The sequence below is a fragment of the Schistocerca nitens genome, chromosome 2 (assembly GCF_023898315.1).
Source record: "Schistocerca nitens isolate TAMUIC-IGC-003100 chromosome 2, iqSchNite1.1, whole genome shotgun sequence".
Lineage (NCBI taxonomy): Eukaryota > Metazoa > Arthropoda > Insecta > Orthoptera > Acrididae > Schistocerca > Schistocerca nitens.
The window spans coordinates 140,699,880-140,718,345 of record NC_064615.1 but is presented as its reverse complement, the minus strand read 5'-3'; the positions used below and the strand labels follow the sequence as shown (position 1 = coordinate 140,718,345).

The 18,466-nt window shown below is 40.4% G+C and overlaps 1 protein-coding gene across 1 annotated transcript in view; it reads left to right on the top strand.

Annotated features, from left to right (window-relative positions):
• The window catches only part of LOC126235842 (cilium assembly protein DZIP1), a 277,318-nt gene that overhangs the window by 144,769 nt on the left and 114,083 nt on the right, over positions 1–18,466 (top strand). The gene's annotated exons all lie outside the window — the stretch shown is intronic.

Sequence of the window (18,466 nt, the reverse complement as noted above, 5' to 3'; positions counted from 1 at the left end):
AGAAGACTGATAATATTTGGACATTTATATAGTATAAATGACAATATGCTGATAAAACATATATTCGAGTGTCTGTGGGAAAAGAAATTAACAAGAAGCTGTATTTGAGAAGTTAAAAAAAGTTTTAGATGTACACAATGTAAAGACAGAAGCACCAGAAAAAAACATTTTTGGAAAGAAAGTGTTAAGGGCAGGAGCAGTTACGGAATAGGTCTGAAGTGGTCTGAAGAAAGAAAAAAAGAGACATGATAAAAAGGTGAAAGAATATTGAAGGAAAAGAAAAGAAAAGATGGGAAGAAATTGAAATTGGCACTTCGTCCCTATTTTACCAAACTGGAAGGGACACACACACACACACACACACACACACACACACACACACACACACACACCAGGCCTACGCAGAGAAACAGGCTCTGTCTGGGTATACACTTAATTTCCTAGTTACTTGTGGGACTTCCATCATGAACCCTAAATCATTTTTTCTACTCCCTGTTGGTTTGGTGGTCCATTGGCCAGTATTAACACCCCAACTCCTAGAAGACCACGTGTCGCTAGTCCACCTGGTATGTTGGTGGATATACAACAAAGCAGTGAAGCAGGCCACACTCTTTGGTAGATAATGTGCATACTGTTCTTAAATGAGTAAAAGGTTCCTCTGAAAAGTTGTCAGCTTTCTACATTTGCAAAGCTCTTGGTGACTGTGGTCTATAGGTAGTGTCTTTGATTACTAATCAACACATCCTCGGTCCTGGGTTTGAACCCCGCCATGGCTTAAATTTTGAATAAAATTCACCAGCAAGGGTGTCCAAAGACTTCCATGATAAGAAGTCACCCCATACAGCCAATGGGCGTGTCACAGAGAGCAGAGGAGTGGAGAGGGGTTCAGAGCACACTCTTGCCCTTGAGGTGGGAAACTGCCCCTAAAGACCAAATAATCGGCAGTGATCAATGGCATTAGATTGTGAAAGGAATGGAAACCACTGCATTAAAGATGCTTAAGGTGTATCCACAGGACAAGTGGTCTGTAATTGAAAAGTGTTATGATGATCTCTCCATTTGCAAAAGATTCCAGACTAATCCCCCATTGGATCTCCAGGAAGGGACTGCAAAAGGGAAGGTGATTATGAGAAAAAGATTGAATAACCAGTGAAGGGATAACATTATATGAGTTGGGGTGTGGAATCTCAGAAGTTTGAATGTGGTAGGGAAACCAGAAAATCTGAAAAGGAAAATGCTAAGGCTCAGACTAGACATAGGGTGGGGGGTCATTGAACTGAAAGGAAACAAGTCAAGGATTTCTAGATGAGTATAGGGTAATATCAACAGCAGCAGAAAATAGTATTACGGGAGTAAGCTTTTGACAATGTTGACTGGAATACTCTCTTTCAAATTCTGAAGGTGTCAGGGGTAAAATATAGGGAGTGAAAGGCTATTTACAATTTGTATAGAAACCAGATGGCAGTTATAAGAGTTGAGGGGCATGAAAGGGAAGCAGTGGTTGGGAAGGGAGTGAGACAGGGTTGTAGCCTCTCCCCGATGTTATTCAATCTGTATATTGAGCAAGCAGTAAAGGAAACAAAAGAAAAATTTGGAGTAGGTATTAAAATCCATGGAGAAGAAATAAAAACTTTGAGGTTCGCCGATGACATTGCAATTCTGTCAGAGACAGCAAAGGACTTGGAAGAGCAGTTGAATGGAATGGACAGTGTCTTGAAAAGAGGATATAAGATGAACATCAACAAAAGCAAAACGAGGATAATGGAATGTAGTCAAATTAAATCGGGTGATGATGAGGGTATTAGATTAGGAAATGAGACACTTAAAGTAGTAAAGGAGTTTTGCTATTTAGGGAGCAAAATAACTGATGATGGTCGAAGTAGAGAGGATATAAAATGTAGACTGGCAATGGCAAGGAAAGCGTTTCTGAAGAAGAGAAATATGTTAACATTGAGTATAGATTTGAGTGTCAGGAAGTCGTTTCTGAAAGTATTTGTATGGAGTGTAGCCATGTATGGAAGTGAAACATGGACGATAAATAGTTTAGACAAGAAGAGAATAGAAGCTTTCAAAATGTGGTGCTACAGAAGAATGCTTAAGATTAGATGGTTAGATCACATAACTAATGAGGAGGTATTGAATAGAAGTGGGGTGAAGAGGAGTTTGTGGCACAACTTGACAAGAAGAAGGGACCGGTTGGTAGGACATGTTCTGAGGCATCAGGGGATCACAAATTTAGCATTAGAGGGCAGCGTGGAGGGTAAAAGTCGTAGAGGGAGACCAAGAGATGAATACGCTAAGCAGATTCAGAAGGATGTAGGTTGCAGTAAGTACTGGGAGATGAAGAAGCTTGCACAGGATAGGGTAGCATGGAGAGCTGCATCAAACCAGTCTCAGGACTGAAGACCACAACAACAACAACAACTAGGAGTGAGAGAGGAGAAAGACTAATTGAATTCTGCAATAAATTTCAGCTAATAATAGTGAATACTCTGTTCAAGAATTACAAGAGGGCGAGGTATACTTGGAAAAGACCAGGAGATATGGGAAGATTTCAGTTAGATTACATCATGTCCAGGCAGAGAATCCTAAATTAGATACTAGACTGTAAGACGTACACACAAGCAGCTATAGACTCAGATCACAATTTAGTAATGATGAAGAGTAGGCAGATGTTGAAAGAGACTAGTAAGGAAGAATCAATCTCTGAGGCTCTACATACTGCAATAATAAATAGCTCAGTAGGCAGTTCAATTGAAGAGGAATAGACAGCTCTAAGAAGGACCATCACAGAAGCTGGAAAGAAAAACATAGATACAAAAATGGTAACTGCGAAGAAACCATGGGTAACAGAAGAAATGGTCAATGAAAGAAGGAAGTACAAAAATGTTCATGGAAATTCAGGAATACAGAAATACAAGTCACTTAGGAACAAAATAAATAGTAAGTGTAGGGAAGCTACAAGAAAAATGTGGAGAAATTGAAAAAGAAATGATTGTCGGAAGGATTGACTCAGCTTATACAAAAGGCAAAACAATCTTTGGTGAAACTGAGGGCGAGGTTGGTAACACTGGGATTCCACTGTTAAATGCAGAGGAGAGAGTGAATAATTGGAAAGAGTATATTGATGGCCTCTGTGAGAGGCAAAATTTGTCTGCTGTGACAGAAGAAGAAACAGGAGTTAACAGGAGAGAGGTAGGTGACCAGTTTTGAATCAGAATTTAAAAGAGCTTTGGAAGACTTTAAGAATGAATAAGATAGAAGTGATAGATAACATGCCATCAGAATTTCTTAAATCATTGGGAGAAGTGGCAACAAAATAACTATTCACGATGATGTGTAGATTGTATGAGACTGGTGATATACCATCAGACTTTTGGAAAAACATTATGCACACAATTCCAAAGATTGCAAGAGCCAACAAGTGTGAGAATTATCACACATTTAGCTTAACAGCGTTGCTAACAAGAATAATATACAGAAAAATGGAAAAGAAAATTTAGGATTTGTTAAATGATGATCAGTTTGACTTTAGAAAAGAAAGAGAGAGGCACCAGAGATGCAGTTCTGAGTTTGCGATTGATAATGGATGTAATACTAAAGAAACATCAAGACATCTTCATAGGATTTGTTGACCTTGAAATAGCATTTGGCAATGTCAAGATGTTCGAAATTCTGAGAAAAATAGGGATGAGCTGTAGGGAAAGATGGCTAATATACAATATGTACAAGAGCCAAGAGTGAATAATAAGAGTGAAAGACCAAGAATAAAGTTCCCAGATCAAAAAGTTTGTAAGACAGAGATGTAGTCTTTCACCCCTATTGTCAAGTATATACATCAAAGAAGCAATGACAGAAATAAAATAAAGGTTAAAAAGTGGAATCAAAATTTGAGGTGGAAGGATATCAGTGATAAGATTTTCTTGTGATATTGTTATCCTCAGTGGAAGTGAAGAAGAATTACAGGATTTGCTAATGAGTGCAGAATACTGACTGAGAGTAAATCAAAGAAAGATGAAAGTAATGAGAAGTAGCAGAATTGAGAACAGCAAGAAAGTTAACATGTGAATTATTCATCATAAAGTAGATGGAGTTAAGGAATTCAGCTACCTAGACAGCAAAATATCCCATGACTGTAAGATCGGGGAGGGCAAAAAAGGCAAACTGATGCTGGCAGAAAAGGCATTCCTGGCCAGGGGAAGTCTGCTAGTATCAAACATAGGCCTTAATTTGAGGAATAAATTTCTAAGAATGTATGTTTCGAGCACAGCATTCTATGTTAGTTAAACATGGACTGTGGAAAAACTGGAAAAGAAGAGAATTGAAGCATTTGAGATGTCGTGCTACAAAAGAATGTTGAAGATCGGGTGGACTATTAAAGTAAGGAATGAGGAAGTCCTCCAGAGAATTGGAGGAAAGAACTGTATGGTAAACACAGACAAAAAGAAGGGACAAGATGGTAGGACATCCGTGAAGCATCATAGAATAACTTCCTAGGTACTAGAGGGAGCTCCAGAGGATATGAACTGTAGAGGCAAACAGAGATCTGAAATACATCCAGCAAATAATTGAGGACATAGGTTGTAAGTGCCACTCTGTGATGAAGAGGATGGCACAGGAGAGGAATTCTGGCAGGCTGCATCAAACCAATCAGAAGACGGATGACTCAAAAAAGGAGAGCTCGTGAAGGGGTTCCAGGACAAGTTAAGTCTATCAAGAGGCTGCATAATGGTATACTCCAGTGGGAGACACTGAAAGTTTCCCACGTGAACAAATTGTTGAACGCTAAACTACGTGGAGAATATGCTATCAACAGCAGCAGTTACTGCACACTGGGCTAAAGTGTTATAAAAGAGTTGTGATGTGCTACAACATTAAATGATATAGATACCAATCTACCAGAGTTGCCTGTATATATTGTGGAAAGTGGAAAGTCAAGCACTATGTGCCTAATCCAGTATGCTGCTTTACATTTCAATGCCTGGGTTACACTGCCATAGGCTGTATGGTCAGGTTACATGTGAAAGATGCACTGCCCCGTTGTCCATAAATCAAGTAATTAACGTAATGCCCCTCCAGTGTGTATGTCAATTGCTCCCAGTCCGTTCTGCTTTGGAGCAAGGAATGTCCTGTCTTCATGAAAGAGAAGAAAATACATTAGATTAAAGTCATCCAACAAATCTCCTAACCTGACTAAAAAAAAAAAAAGACATTTAAGGCCACACAGCCACCCACTTTCATGAATCCATTTGCCTCAGTATTAAAGCAGACTGTAGAGAAGACGAGTGTTGGTACTCAGACTTTGACAGCTGAGCAGAGCACATGAACTTGTCAGTGCAGCTGCAAGCCTGCATCACTAGTCCCACAACCAACCTCTCATATCACTGAAGTACTGATGGCTAATGAATCTAATTGCAGAAAGAATAGCAGACCCTCATGGCAGACAATAAAAGAGACACAGCAAAATATCTTTGTTAAAATGGCCTTGCCACCAGCTCCAAGTGAGGACAAAAACCAACAGGCTAAGATGATGAAGACTGAAGCCATCAGACCATATGACCTTGGTCCTGTCTGATAGATCAGATGCTAACCATATCATCAATGCTATGAACATTGACATCTGCCTGAGAAAACTGGCAAGTCCCTCAAGTAACACCGCCCTCCCTCCCTCCCTCCTCTGCTGCAACCTCTCGACCAAAGAGAAACGACAGGGAGAAGAAAAGACAGAGGAAAACTTCACCATTAAGATGGCTTCTATAGTTAAGAGATATAGGACACATTTAGAGGAACTGCATCTATTAGCTCAGAGTAAATCAATGTGTATCTGTCTCGCAGAGACACATTTTAAATTGTCTGATACCTGCAAGTTATGTGGCTACATTCTCCAAGAAAAGGGTGACCTTAGTGGAGGAGAGCTAAGGAGGAGAGGCTTTTTTTCATAAGAAACAACTACCCTCCTCACTTCTCTCCCTCACAACCAGCCAAAATCAGTCACTGTATCAGTACATGTGCTTCATAAGTTAACACTATATTCACTCTACCTTTCCCTTATGATGTGCTTGACAGAGGGGCTCCCAGTGGATTCCTTACTCATCTCCCTTGACCTTTCCTTCTCTGTGGTAATTTTAACACACACAATTTGCTTTGGTGCTCTAAATCATCTGCCCCTGGGGTAGAGCAATTGAGAGCATTCTCATGCTCTCGTGTGTGTGTATTTGTTGAAGATGGAATAGAGCACACATACCTCAGCAATGCAACATGGTCGTTCATTGCACTCGATCTGTCGGTATGCTCTCTGGCCACTGGACACACTGCTCAGTGGGAAATAGTTGAAGACTTTTGCTCAAGTGATCACTTCCTACATCTACATCAATATTGCAAAGGCACCTGATGGTGTGTGGCAAGGGGTACTTCTGTTACCACTGACTGATCCTTGATTCTCTGTTTCACTTGCGAATGGTGCATGGGAATAATGATAGTTAGTAAGTCTCAGTATTAACTCTAATTTCTCAAATATTGTCATTGTGATCATTTTGTGAGGCATATGTATGAGGAACTAATAAGTTCCTGATCTGAATTCACCTGCCAGACAGAGTGGCACCTGAAAGAAAGCCACTGCATTGGGTGCTCTGTAGCATAGACTGACACGTTTCAGCCCACGTTCTGTGTTCGATCATTGTGACAGTGTCCAGGAATGGGTGGATTATATTATCAAAATAATCCACCACACCAATGAAGCATCCATTTTGCAGTGTTCGGGTCAATTGAAAAGGCAGCCTGTTCCTTGGTGGCTGGACAAGTGCTGCTCTGCAAGCAGGAACAAGAGGGCCTTCTGCATAGCTTCAAACCCTGGGCAACAGCAGAGAACCTCATAGCCTCTCGGTAGTGATGCGAAATGTTGCTGAATTGTTAGGGACGGTAAAAGGAGATTGTGGCAACAGTTCCTAAGCCCTATCAATCATTCCATTAATTGTATGTTTGAATGGGAGACCATGAGGCAGATTTCTGGGAGAGGAGGTAGGTGCCCAGTTGTGACGAAGCAAGCTGGGATAATTGTAATAACCCTCTTGTTTTGCCTTCTGCCTCCTTAATTTCATTTTTCATGTTTAACTAGTTACCATTAACATATGTGAATATAATCTGCATTTTCATAAAAGAATAAGATTGGCCCGTAGTTTTAAAGAATATGAAACCAGATCTAGTTTTGTACCTAGTTTTACGTATGTAACTGATTTTGTAATTTATTTTGAGTACTCCTAGTTAGTATCTTTCATTATAGAACAAAATCGGTAATTGTTTCATAACTTAAATTCTATTGTTGACTGATAAACAAATATAAGTTATGTACCAATTATAAACATTTGGAAGATGAAATATTAGTAATCTTAAAGTATTTATTTGGCTCTATTCGAAAACATTTTAGCAAAGCCAGCCCTTCATTAATTCCAAAGTAATTAACAGTTTTTCAGAAGCATTGTTCACATAATGATGTATGTTAATTTCATCATTTAAACAAATAATTCGGCCTAAACCTTGTAGTAGAAGAAACTGTTAAAAAGACGGAACTTTTTGATGTAATCAGTTAATTTAATGAGTTAAGTTTAAATTGTAATTTCTGTAAATTTAACTTGAAACAGTGTAGTTTTTGGGCCTATTATTGTGATGATATATAAGGGCCCGATTTTTGGTCATCAGACAGTCCACATCCGAGTTTCAGACGAGAAATCTGTGTTGGTTAGGAAAACAACAATGCTTCAAATTAACAGTGGAATAAGTGTTAAACAGTTAGGCCATGTGTAAAAACAATGACAGTGTCTGCTCCATATGTACCTTTCTATTCTTCAAGAACTGTGAACTTTGTGATTAGGTTTTTACTGCTCGTAGATGTTCAATAGTAAACTATTGTAGCAGTACGTGGAGGTTTGCCTGCACACTATTAACGAGGCTTATCGAAAGTTGAACAATAGTGCACTGGTCATATAACTGTGTAATATTGGGGGGGTTGTAAACAGTGGAAATAAAAGACAGTGAAACACAACTGTGCATATGTCAGCTACGTTATTTACAGTAGTCATTGTCCAAATTACAAACCCCATTTTTCAGCCAGTGTAGCAACGCAGTATGCCGACACCAAGAACAACAAATGTTCAACGAAATAAATAAAGCAGGTGTGACCACCACACAGTGGCTGCTGTAGTGAGGAGTGGAAGACTACAGACCAACCCACAAGACATTGCCCAGACTATGGCAGCCTATTTTTCCACAGTTACCACCAATTCCAATCAGGATTCAGGTTTCTGATGCTACTGAGTGGCTGCAGAGGGCAGGCAGTAGGGACTTCAGTTCCTCTACTGATGAAGAATTCAATAGTCCCTTCTCCATGTGGGAGGTGGACTCTCCATTATTTGTGGCTTGTGACACATCTTGTCATGAAGGATCCATTGTAGTATGTTATGGCACCACACAGGGTGGTGCAAAGAAATCCTCCTCATGCTTTTTAACATCATTTGGGCTACAGGACACTTTCCCAACTCATGGCAAGAGCCAATTTTAATTCCACTTTTAAAACCTGGGAAGAACTGCACATGCCTGAGTAGTTATTGTGGTGTTACCATGTTAGCTGCTTGGGACAGAACTTGAAGTGGATGGTCAGTCACCTTGTCGGTATATCATAGAATCCAGGCAGCTTCTGTCACTTTCAGTGTTCAAGGTGTGTGAGAAGGGTAATGAAACTGATTTTTTTATCTACCAAAGTTTTTATTTTCTTCAGACAGCAACATTGTTCCCTTCAAAGTAGTTCCATCTGCAGCTCGTGGTCTAGTGGCTAGCATTGCTACCTCTGGATCATGGGGTCCCAGGTTCGATTCCCGGTTGTGTTGGGGATTTTTCTCTGCTCGAGGACTGGCTGTTTGTGTTGTCCTCATAATTTCATCATCATCCTCATCATTTGTGACAGTGGCTAGATTAGACTGTGAAAAGAAAGAAATTGGACTGTGAACAAATTGGGACTTTTTACAGGCACTGATGACCGTGCAGTTGAGCACCCTACAAACCAATCATCATCATCATCTTCAAAGTAGGTCCCTTCAACAGCTGTATACCAGCGAACATATTGTTCGAAGTCTCAGTAGCAGCACTGAAAGGCTTCATCTGGTGGGACCTTTTAACATACTGGCCACATTCCTTTGAATGTTCTCCAGTGTCCCAAACTGATGTTATTTTAAGACATTTTTCAATTTTAGGAAAAGAAAAAAGTCACAATGACTAAGATCAGGTGAATTGGGTGCTGCTGTGGAACAACAGGAATGCCTTTCTGAGGTCAAGAATTTCGTGATGGAAGTGGCTGTGTGACGTGGGACATTGTCATGATGCAGCATCCACTTGTCTGCAGTGTCTGGTCTCACACAGTTCATACTTTTCTTGAACCTTTCAAGAAAATCTGTGTAAAACACTTGATTAACAGTTTGTTCTAGAGGAAGAAATTCTTTAAAAAAAATCAGCATTGCTTTGATTTTTGATTTTCTCATTTGAGCTTTTTTCGGTCAAGGAGACGTCTCAGTGTACTACTCCTCACTTTGTCACCTTGTCTCAGAATTGTACTCAGAAATCCAGGATTCATCACCTGTGATCACATGACAAAACCTTTTGTAGTCATTGGAAATCCTATTAAGAACTAATCACTCATCATACATCAGTCTGATCTCACAAGAGCATGCACAGGGTTGATGTTTTCCTTGGTTTTCGAAGTTAAAGATCTTGCTGTACAAGGTTCATCTTCAATGTGCTCTCGGCCTTCTAAAAATGATTTGTTCCAGCAAAAAGCTTGTGCTCTTAATAAGAAACATTCCCCAAAGCCCTGTTTAAACTTTTCACAGGTAACACTCATGGATTCCCCAAGTTTAACACAAAACTTTATGGCATAACAGCATCACTGATTGTGCTCTCAAAACTCGTGATAATTGTACGGAAATGAAACTTGGACTGAGCCTCTGGAAGGGATGAACACACCAGTGTACACAAGAACAACAACACATGTTGCCACATTGCTCATAGTGTTCTCAGTCTCATTAGTTTCATCATCCACCTTGTAGATCCCCAGAATATTGCTCCACCTTCGATAACGTGACCCTCCTGGAAGTGACTACACAACAGGCTTTCTTGTACCGGTATCACTTACTGGATGTATTTTTTGGCACTAAGAAGGCTGAGGATAATAATTGGAGGCATATTATGCTCAGACAGCTCCATGAGTGGGGTTTTCGGTGATGTCTTCCCTCCTGTATATGGTCCTTCCTCTTACCACACTAGTTTAGGTTTGAACTGGTGGTGACCTCTCAGATTGCTTTGAGGAGGACAACGATCTCCCTGAAGGTAGTGTTTTAAGTGTGACTGTTTTTGTCATAGATGTTAATAGTGTCACATCAGTTGTTAAATGTCCTGTCCAATGATTTTTATTTGTTGAGGACTTCACTGCCTTTTTTTCCCTCCTTGAGCCTTGCAACAACTTGTCAGTTGTAACTGACTATTCGGTGGTTGGAGGAATGGGTAGTGAAGAAGAGTTTTAATTTCTCCACCAAGAAATCTGTGAATGTTATTTTTAACTATTCACTTTCTGTTTTAAACTTTCCTTAGTTGAGGATGAGAAATACTGTTTCCAATTTTAAAAACATGCTGTGGTTTTTGGGCCTCACCTTTGACTCTAAGCTTACATGGTTGCGACTCCTTAGGCGCCTAATAGACTGTTCCTAAAAGCACTCAGTATTTGAAAATGTCTTGGTCACAATTGAAGCGGACCAGACTGAATTTTTCAGCTCGAGTTTCACAGTCCATTCGTGTGATCTTGGCCAGATTACGGGCATACAGTTTAAGGATCTCCACAACCCTCTTATTTGAAAATATCTGACATGTGCACTACGCAGGAATTCAGCTGGCTACTGGTGCCTTCATAAACAGCCAGATATTGAGCCTTTACACTGAGGCCAGTGAACATTCACATCAGGCGACATCTCCTCATGGTATGAAAGGTGTGTGAAACACTTTTCATGCCAGACACACCTATGCACCATACCCTTACTTGACCACGATTGGAAGAGCTTTATTATTATTGACAATAGGTGATGAGGCCCTATGGACTTTGCATGAAGGGCTAACTTTTAGAGGTGGGTGTGGCTGGTTGTTTTACACCAAGGTTGGAGCAGATCTCTAACTTGGGTACTAAAGAGGCCCAAAGTTATTTAAGACTTGACAAAATTCAAGAAAGTGTGGACTGCAGATTTAAATTTAAATCTCTGTTTTTTTTTTAACTTTTTAGATAGATGTTTCAGTTTGGAAGTTGTATACACTGATGAATCCCAATATGGGACTACCTCAGGTGTCAAGGCAAAAGGTTTCTCATCTACTTTGGTTTCCTTAGTGCCTTACAATCATGGCAGCATATGTACCCAGCTTAGAAAATGGTCCAATATGCAGGCTGTCATTTTGCTGGTGAATTGGAGATCCATGCAGTTGTGGGAGAAGGAGTGACTAACAGAGAGGGACAAATAGCTGCGGCAGGTAAAGCCATCTATCCAGCTGTGGCGTTCCACATGTTGATCATTCAGGCTGGATGAATGGCCCTCACTTGTCTCTCAATTGGGCACTGTCTCCTAAAACATGGCTTTTTATGCCAGCAAGAAGAACCCCCCCCCCCCCCCCCCCAAGTCTGTGCTACCTGTGGCTTGGTGCAAATCACTATATGTCACTTATTAAATGAGTGAATTTTAAATTTTGATAAGTGTGCAGAAGCAGTTTTAAGTGGAGGTCTGCCTCTGTTTTATCTGATGCTGAGATGATTATGGTCAAGCTTTTAATACTGGACATTTTAGTGTTTTGCAGAGTGGCTGGCTCTTCCTACTTCTTCCAGCATTAACCAGCCACAACTATATGTTAACGCTATTTTAGTGCTTTCCATCAGTTTTTCCTTTTTTAGTCTTAAGTTTTAGATACCACCATAATTTTTGTACTTGTGTGTGTGTGTGTGTGTGTGTGTGTGTGTGTGTGTGTGAGTGGGTGCACGCACACACACATGTTTTGCTGCATTTTTATTGTTTTTAATTGTAGTCGAAATTTTATAATTCCACGAGTTGCTTTTTATCGAAACTCATCATATAATATTTTTTGTATTGTGCTAAAGACCTTGCTGTCATGCACCAACACCACCAATCCTCATCATCAAGATTCTTACTAGATTTTTGCAGAGATTGATTTCCAGTGCTACTTTCACACTCCAGGGTTGGGTTGGGTTGTTTGTGTGAAGAGACCAAACAGCGAGGTCATCGGTCTCATTGGATTAGGGAAGGATGGGGAAGGGGGTCGGCCGTGCCCTTTCAAAGGAACCATCCTGGCATTTGCCTGGAGCGATTTAGGGAAATCACAGAAAACCTAAATCAGGATGGCCGAACTCGGGATTGAACCGTCGTCCTCCCGAATGCGAGTCCAGTGTGCTAACACTGTGCCACCTCGCTCGGTCACACCCCAGTCTCAGCGATCTTTGTTCTTGAAGTGCACTTGGTATTCTACAAGCTGATGATATATCTGCTCCACTAACCTCATGCATCATGCTTTGGATAGTACTTTATATGTTATGAAGACAATTAAATGCAGCATTAGTTATTAGAAAGCATTTTATCACCTGCCTTATGTCAAGGATTAATCAGATATACAGTTTTGCAGATCTTCTGAAACACAGCAGTTTAGAAATTTTTGCTGTGCATGTTAATGATAATTTTGAAATAAAAAGTTTGGGGAAGTTATCTTACCATGTGGGTTTCACATCCCTTGCCATGCCTTACACAGTTGACAGTTTTGCTTTTGGTGATTAACTGCATTGTCCTCATCAGAATTGAAAACTGAGATCAACTTCGCTAACCATTTCTCCTACTCGGAAACTTAAATTCCCATAATGTATTAGAGAGCTCAACCTTTACATGCCCTAGTGGTTGAGTTTTAGAGAGCCTCATGATGTGTCAAGGGCTGTGCATGTTCAACACATGCAATCCAACTTATTTCAGTATTGTTACTGGATCATTGTCAGCCTAGATCTCTCTTTCTGCTACTCAGCCCTCACAGATTTTGCTCAGTGAGAGGTTACTAATGACGCAATTCCATTGATCATGTCCCACTCTAGGTCCACATAATTCTTGAAAGGAAGCTATCAAGATGGATGGTAATCACAGCTAAGTTGATGCTTTTCAACCACCTGGCTATGTTTGAGTAGTGAGGCAGTGTCCAAGAGTGGATGGACAACATCACACGTACGATCCATCATGCCACCAACTTATCCACTCTGAAGTCCTCAGACCATCTTCGAAGGCAGTTTGTGCAGTTGTGGACTGAAGAGTGCTGCTCAGCAATTTGGGTTAGGTATGCAGCTGTATGACAGTTTAGGTGCAGCCCAACAGCAGTAAACCTCACAGTCTTTCATGTTGCAAGAGCCAAAGCTCAATGAATGCTTAGAGAGAGTAAGAAAAGATCATTGTGTGCATTCCTGCTCCGTTTGTTCTAAAAATTTTTGGGAAGCCTTCAGTAGGTTTTATAGTTAACACTCTCATTTAACTATAGCAGTGGTACTGAAGCAGGGATGGTGCCAAACAGCACATCACCCAGACTCTGGCGGATCATTTTGAGATGATTATTGACATTACCAGCCATTCCGCCACTGCTGTGCAACCATTGGGAGGCATGAATTGGACTTCAGAGTCAACTATTCTGAGTATTACTACTGCTCTTTCTGTGTGTCATGACCAAATTCGATACAGCATCCTGGAACACTTGCAGACAGCATCGAATCCAGTCCTACTGGAATGTTTTAATTCATTGTTGCAGAAGGACAATTTTGTAATTCATAGAGGGAGGCAATTTTGATACCTCTCCTCAAATCAAAAGAAAAAGGAACAAATGTGTCCCAGTAGTTAATGGAGCATCACCTTTGTGAGCTGTATGGGAAATACGTTGGCATGAATTGTCAACCAGCATCTGGTGTGGATTTTAGAGATGAGACTGCTCCTTAGCTGCTCTCAGTTTCGATATAAGAGATGTTGGTTTCTGATCGACAATGTGATCCTGCTAGAGGCAGTTATCCAGCAGGCTTTCTTACCATAGACAGCGTTGTGTAGGGATATTTTTTGACATCAATGAGATGTACGGCACTACTTAGAGGGACAATATTTTGGGAGAGCTCTACCAATGAGACTTTCACAGCCACCTACACATATTTATTTGGTCCTTCTTATCTAAACACACTTTTTCCGCACCGAGTTGGTGACATGCTGTCATATAGTTTTTAGGAGGAGAATGGTGTTCCCTTGGGAAATGTTTAAAGTGTCACCCTCTTTGTTATAGCCATAAACTGCGTAATGCCTGTGGTAAGGAGTCCTGTGCAGTTCTCCTTATCTGTGGATGATTTTGCAGTTTCTTTTGTTCCTCCTTCAACTCCGCAACAGCAACTTCTTGTCAGTTACGACTTAAGGTGATGAGGTTGGAGGAGTGGGCCACAAAGAAGGGTTTTACATTTTCTGCAGATAAGCCTCTCTCTCTCTCTCTCTCTCTCTCTCTCTCTCTCTCTGTGTGTGTGTGTGTGTGTGTGTGTGTGTGAGTGAGTGTTCATTTTAACCATCATCATAATAGTTTTAATTTTCCTGATTTGCCTATGAGAAACACCATTCTACTTCTTAAAGTTTCTGTAATGTTTCTGGGCCACATTTTTTGATTCCAAACTGTTGAGGTAACCACACCTAAAGAACCTGAAGGTGAGTACCCAGAAAGCACAATGTCTTAAAATGTCTTAGCCACAGACCTTGGGGGGGGGGGGGAGTTCTGTCAGAGTGTGTGTGCTGCAGTTTTATAGGGCTTTTGTGTGATGATGCTGTGGGTGCTCAGTGTGTGGATCAATGAGACCATTATGAGGGTATCAGACTGTATGCAGGTGCTTACAGGACCAGCCCCATACCCATTCTCTGTGCCACTCACCATCTGGCGGCAACTCCTCATGGTGTGTCAAGCATATAAGATACTCATTGCTTCCATTTTACCAGTGTATGGTAATGTTGTTTGTCCAGGTATGGAACACCTCATCTCCAGTTGTCTAAAGGCGTCAAGGTCATTTCACATCTACATGAAGCATGTACAGTAGTCACTTAGTGTGGAGCAAGTACAAACACAAATCCACAGTTTTAACTGAATGCTACCTTGGTTACTGCAATTGAGCAGAGTAATTTTATGTTTAGTGTAGTATAGGAGAGGCTGCACTCCTGAATGTGTTCTTAATACAATCTTTTGCAACATTTTAAAAGAGTCCCACAGCTATATAGCTGTATTCACAAGTGGGAGGAAACAGGGGGACACTGTTGGTTGCTCTGTTGTTTTCACAGATAGAGTCCTCAAGATCTGATTGCCTCAAGAATCCTCTGTGTTTGATGCAGAATTGTACTGATCTTGAGGGCAATGGAGCAAATGACATGCAAAATTCTGTGTCTGTTGCACCTTCCAAAGTGCCCTTACCTCTCTACTACATTTGTACCAAGCAGATAAAGTAATCTAGACTATCCAGGATGCCCTTCTCCGCCTACAAAGACTGGGAAAGCAGGTGTCTTTCTGTGTTGGAGTGTAGAGTCATCTGTTGATGGGAAGAGGAATGGCTGGAATTGACAATTAGCTGCAAATGATTAAGTTAACTACTCACTCATGGTGTACCTCCTTCCATCCATGAGGTTCTTCTCACTTTTCTTGGCATACAACAAAGCCCTATGACGCACGACTTCTTTTTCTGAGGAGAGGGCTCTCTGATGTGTAATGCTTGTGGCATACAGATCATGGTGTGCTACATTTTAGTGGACTTTATTTTATAGTCTGACAGTAGGGAAGAAAATTAGTTGCCAACAGGTTTTCCCTCTACTTTAATTGACAATAAATGTGGTACATGTTTTAATGTTTTGTGAAATGCTGTACTTTTTCCTAAAACTTTAGGGTGAAGTTTTTAATGTACTATCGGGTGGGTGGCTCATCCATATTTTTTGTAAGTGATCAGCCAGCCACATACTCCTTTGTATCTTCTTGTCTTTTATGTGTTTTAATTAACACTTTTAGAGCACCTGATCATTTAGCATTCTGTTACAGGATGTGAGCCAATGAGAGTGCGCTGGTGACTGGAGGTGAGATTGGGAAAGAGAGAGTGCAGTTCTGTATCCTCTTGCTTCTCACTTCTTTTATCAAATTTTTGAAGTTACAGCCACATTTGATTCTACTAATTTTTATAAGGGTACTGACAGCTTCACCGCTGAGCACTCATAAAACACACACACACACACACACACACACACACACACACACACATGATTATGGGGTAGTTGCAGTTCTACTACCAATGCTTAAAGAGTATTCTTCAAGTCCAAGATGAACAACTGTACAACCGAGAAAAATTGCCTTGCAGTTGATGGGCCATTAACAAGTTCCATCCATATTTATTTGGCAAACCATGAAAAATAGCCTTGCAGTTGATGGGCCATCAACAAGTTCCATCCTTATTTATTTGGAAAACCATTCATCATTTTGATGGACCAGTATTCTTTATCCTGGCTAACTTAGGATCTGTCGGGTTGACAGGCGTGATGGGTGTGGAGGGTTCAGGAGTATAACGTCACAATGATATACAAAAGTGCACACAAACATGACATTTTCCGCCTTTTAGTGAGTCCTCTAATGGAACACAGCAGTGTGGATGAAATCTTGGTCCTCACTGCATTAAATGACATTACAAGCATCAGTATAAGTATTAAATGACATTTCTGCTAAAAAGAGGGACGACTCCAATTCACCTAATGCTGCTTCCTGTAGAAATCGCTGTGATGTGATTAAACACGAGAGACAGTTAGGCAATGCATGGCTGTATTTGGAATATTGGCTTGTTATCATTGTAAGGTTGAGCTGTACATAGTCTGCTTTCATGCCCAACAGCTAAATTTGCTGTAGAAATATTACTATCCTGTGATATTTTATTCAGATTTATCCAAGCATCAGCAAGTAATGTGAATTTAAATAAATACAAGTTGCAGTAAAAGCAGAAATTAATAAAAATAAGAATAATTGATGTAGTTGACACTGATGACTTATTTGATCAGGTAAAGAATACAAATATCAAAATGGTGGTCCTACAGATATTGTTTGACCATGAAGCATTATGCCTCCATAGCGCAGCAGTAGTGTTACCACCAACCACGCAAAGGGGCTGCGTTCGATTCCCGGCAGGGGATTGGGTGTTGTGTGTCCATCGTCATTTTCATCATCATTGACATGCAAGTCGCCGAAGTGGTGTCTTTCATCATCATTGACACGCAAGTTGCCGAAGTGGTATCAACTAAAAAGGCTTGCAATACGGCAGCTGAACCTCGAAGGGGGTATCCCGGCCAATAAATGCCATACGAGCATTCCATGTAACCAAGAAACAAAATTTTTAAAAAAAATATCAGATTTCTTGATTGAGTATTTAAAGTGGTAGTAGATTCCCCAGTTACTATTTAAACAACATGGGTCTGTGAAAAAAAGCCCAGTCCCATTCCCTTAAACTAAACACAAAATACAAAATTGTTAAGGCTTTCGTGGCCACTTGTTGACAAACTGCCTATAGGCTTCTGTCTCGGGTTCTTCGGCTGACGTTCATTTAATGATTTGCCACCCTCCATTGCCGGAGGGTGAAGCTTTGACAATGCCAGCCACTCGTGCTGGCGAAACGTCAGAAAAATCATTAAATGAACGTTGGCCGAAGAACCCGAGACAGAAGCCTATAGGCAGTTTGTAAACACAAAATATTCACCAGCCCATAAATAAGTAAAGTTCATTATGGCAATCAACAAATCAGAAATCTAGGGATCATGAGTTGATGCCCACAGTCTATTCAATAATAATTCTAGATTTGCAGCCAAAAATAATCAAAGTTCAACACTCAATACTGCCTACCATTCGCTAAAGGTTAAAGTTCCAGTTGACTTTGTCCCATTCGACTCAAAATGTAGAAAGTAGTCAAGTGGCCACTTGCAACCCTAAACCTATCACTTTCCAAGTCCTAAACTCATGCTATCAGCTCCTGAACATTCATGTTACCTCCAAGACTGATTTGCATTGTATGACTGTCCAGCCAGAATGATCTGGAGCTGTCATTGGCTCACACTTACAAGCCTTTTGTTTTCCTGCCAAAATTTACAACGAACATAAAGTACAGAAAAGGGACCATCATAAATACATACATGCCACACGAACTACAATTACAACATATATGTTAAAAGTCTTTCTCTCCCAGTCCCCCTCAGATCATATACATTATTCTATGTATAATAGTTTATGTAGTATAAAATAAAACATGAAAACTGTGCACATGTGCTTATGATAAATGACAAAGAAATTGTCATTAAAGCATAATCAAAAATAAAGGTTGCCT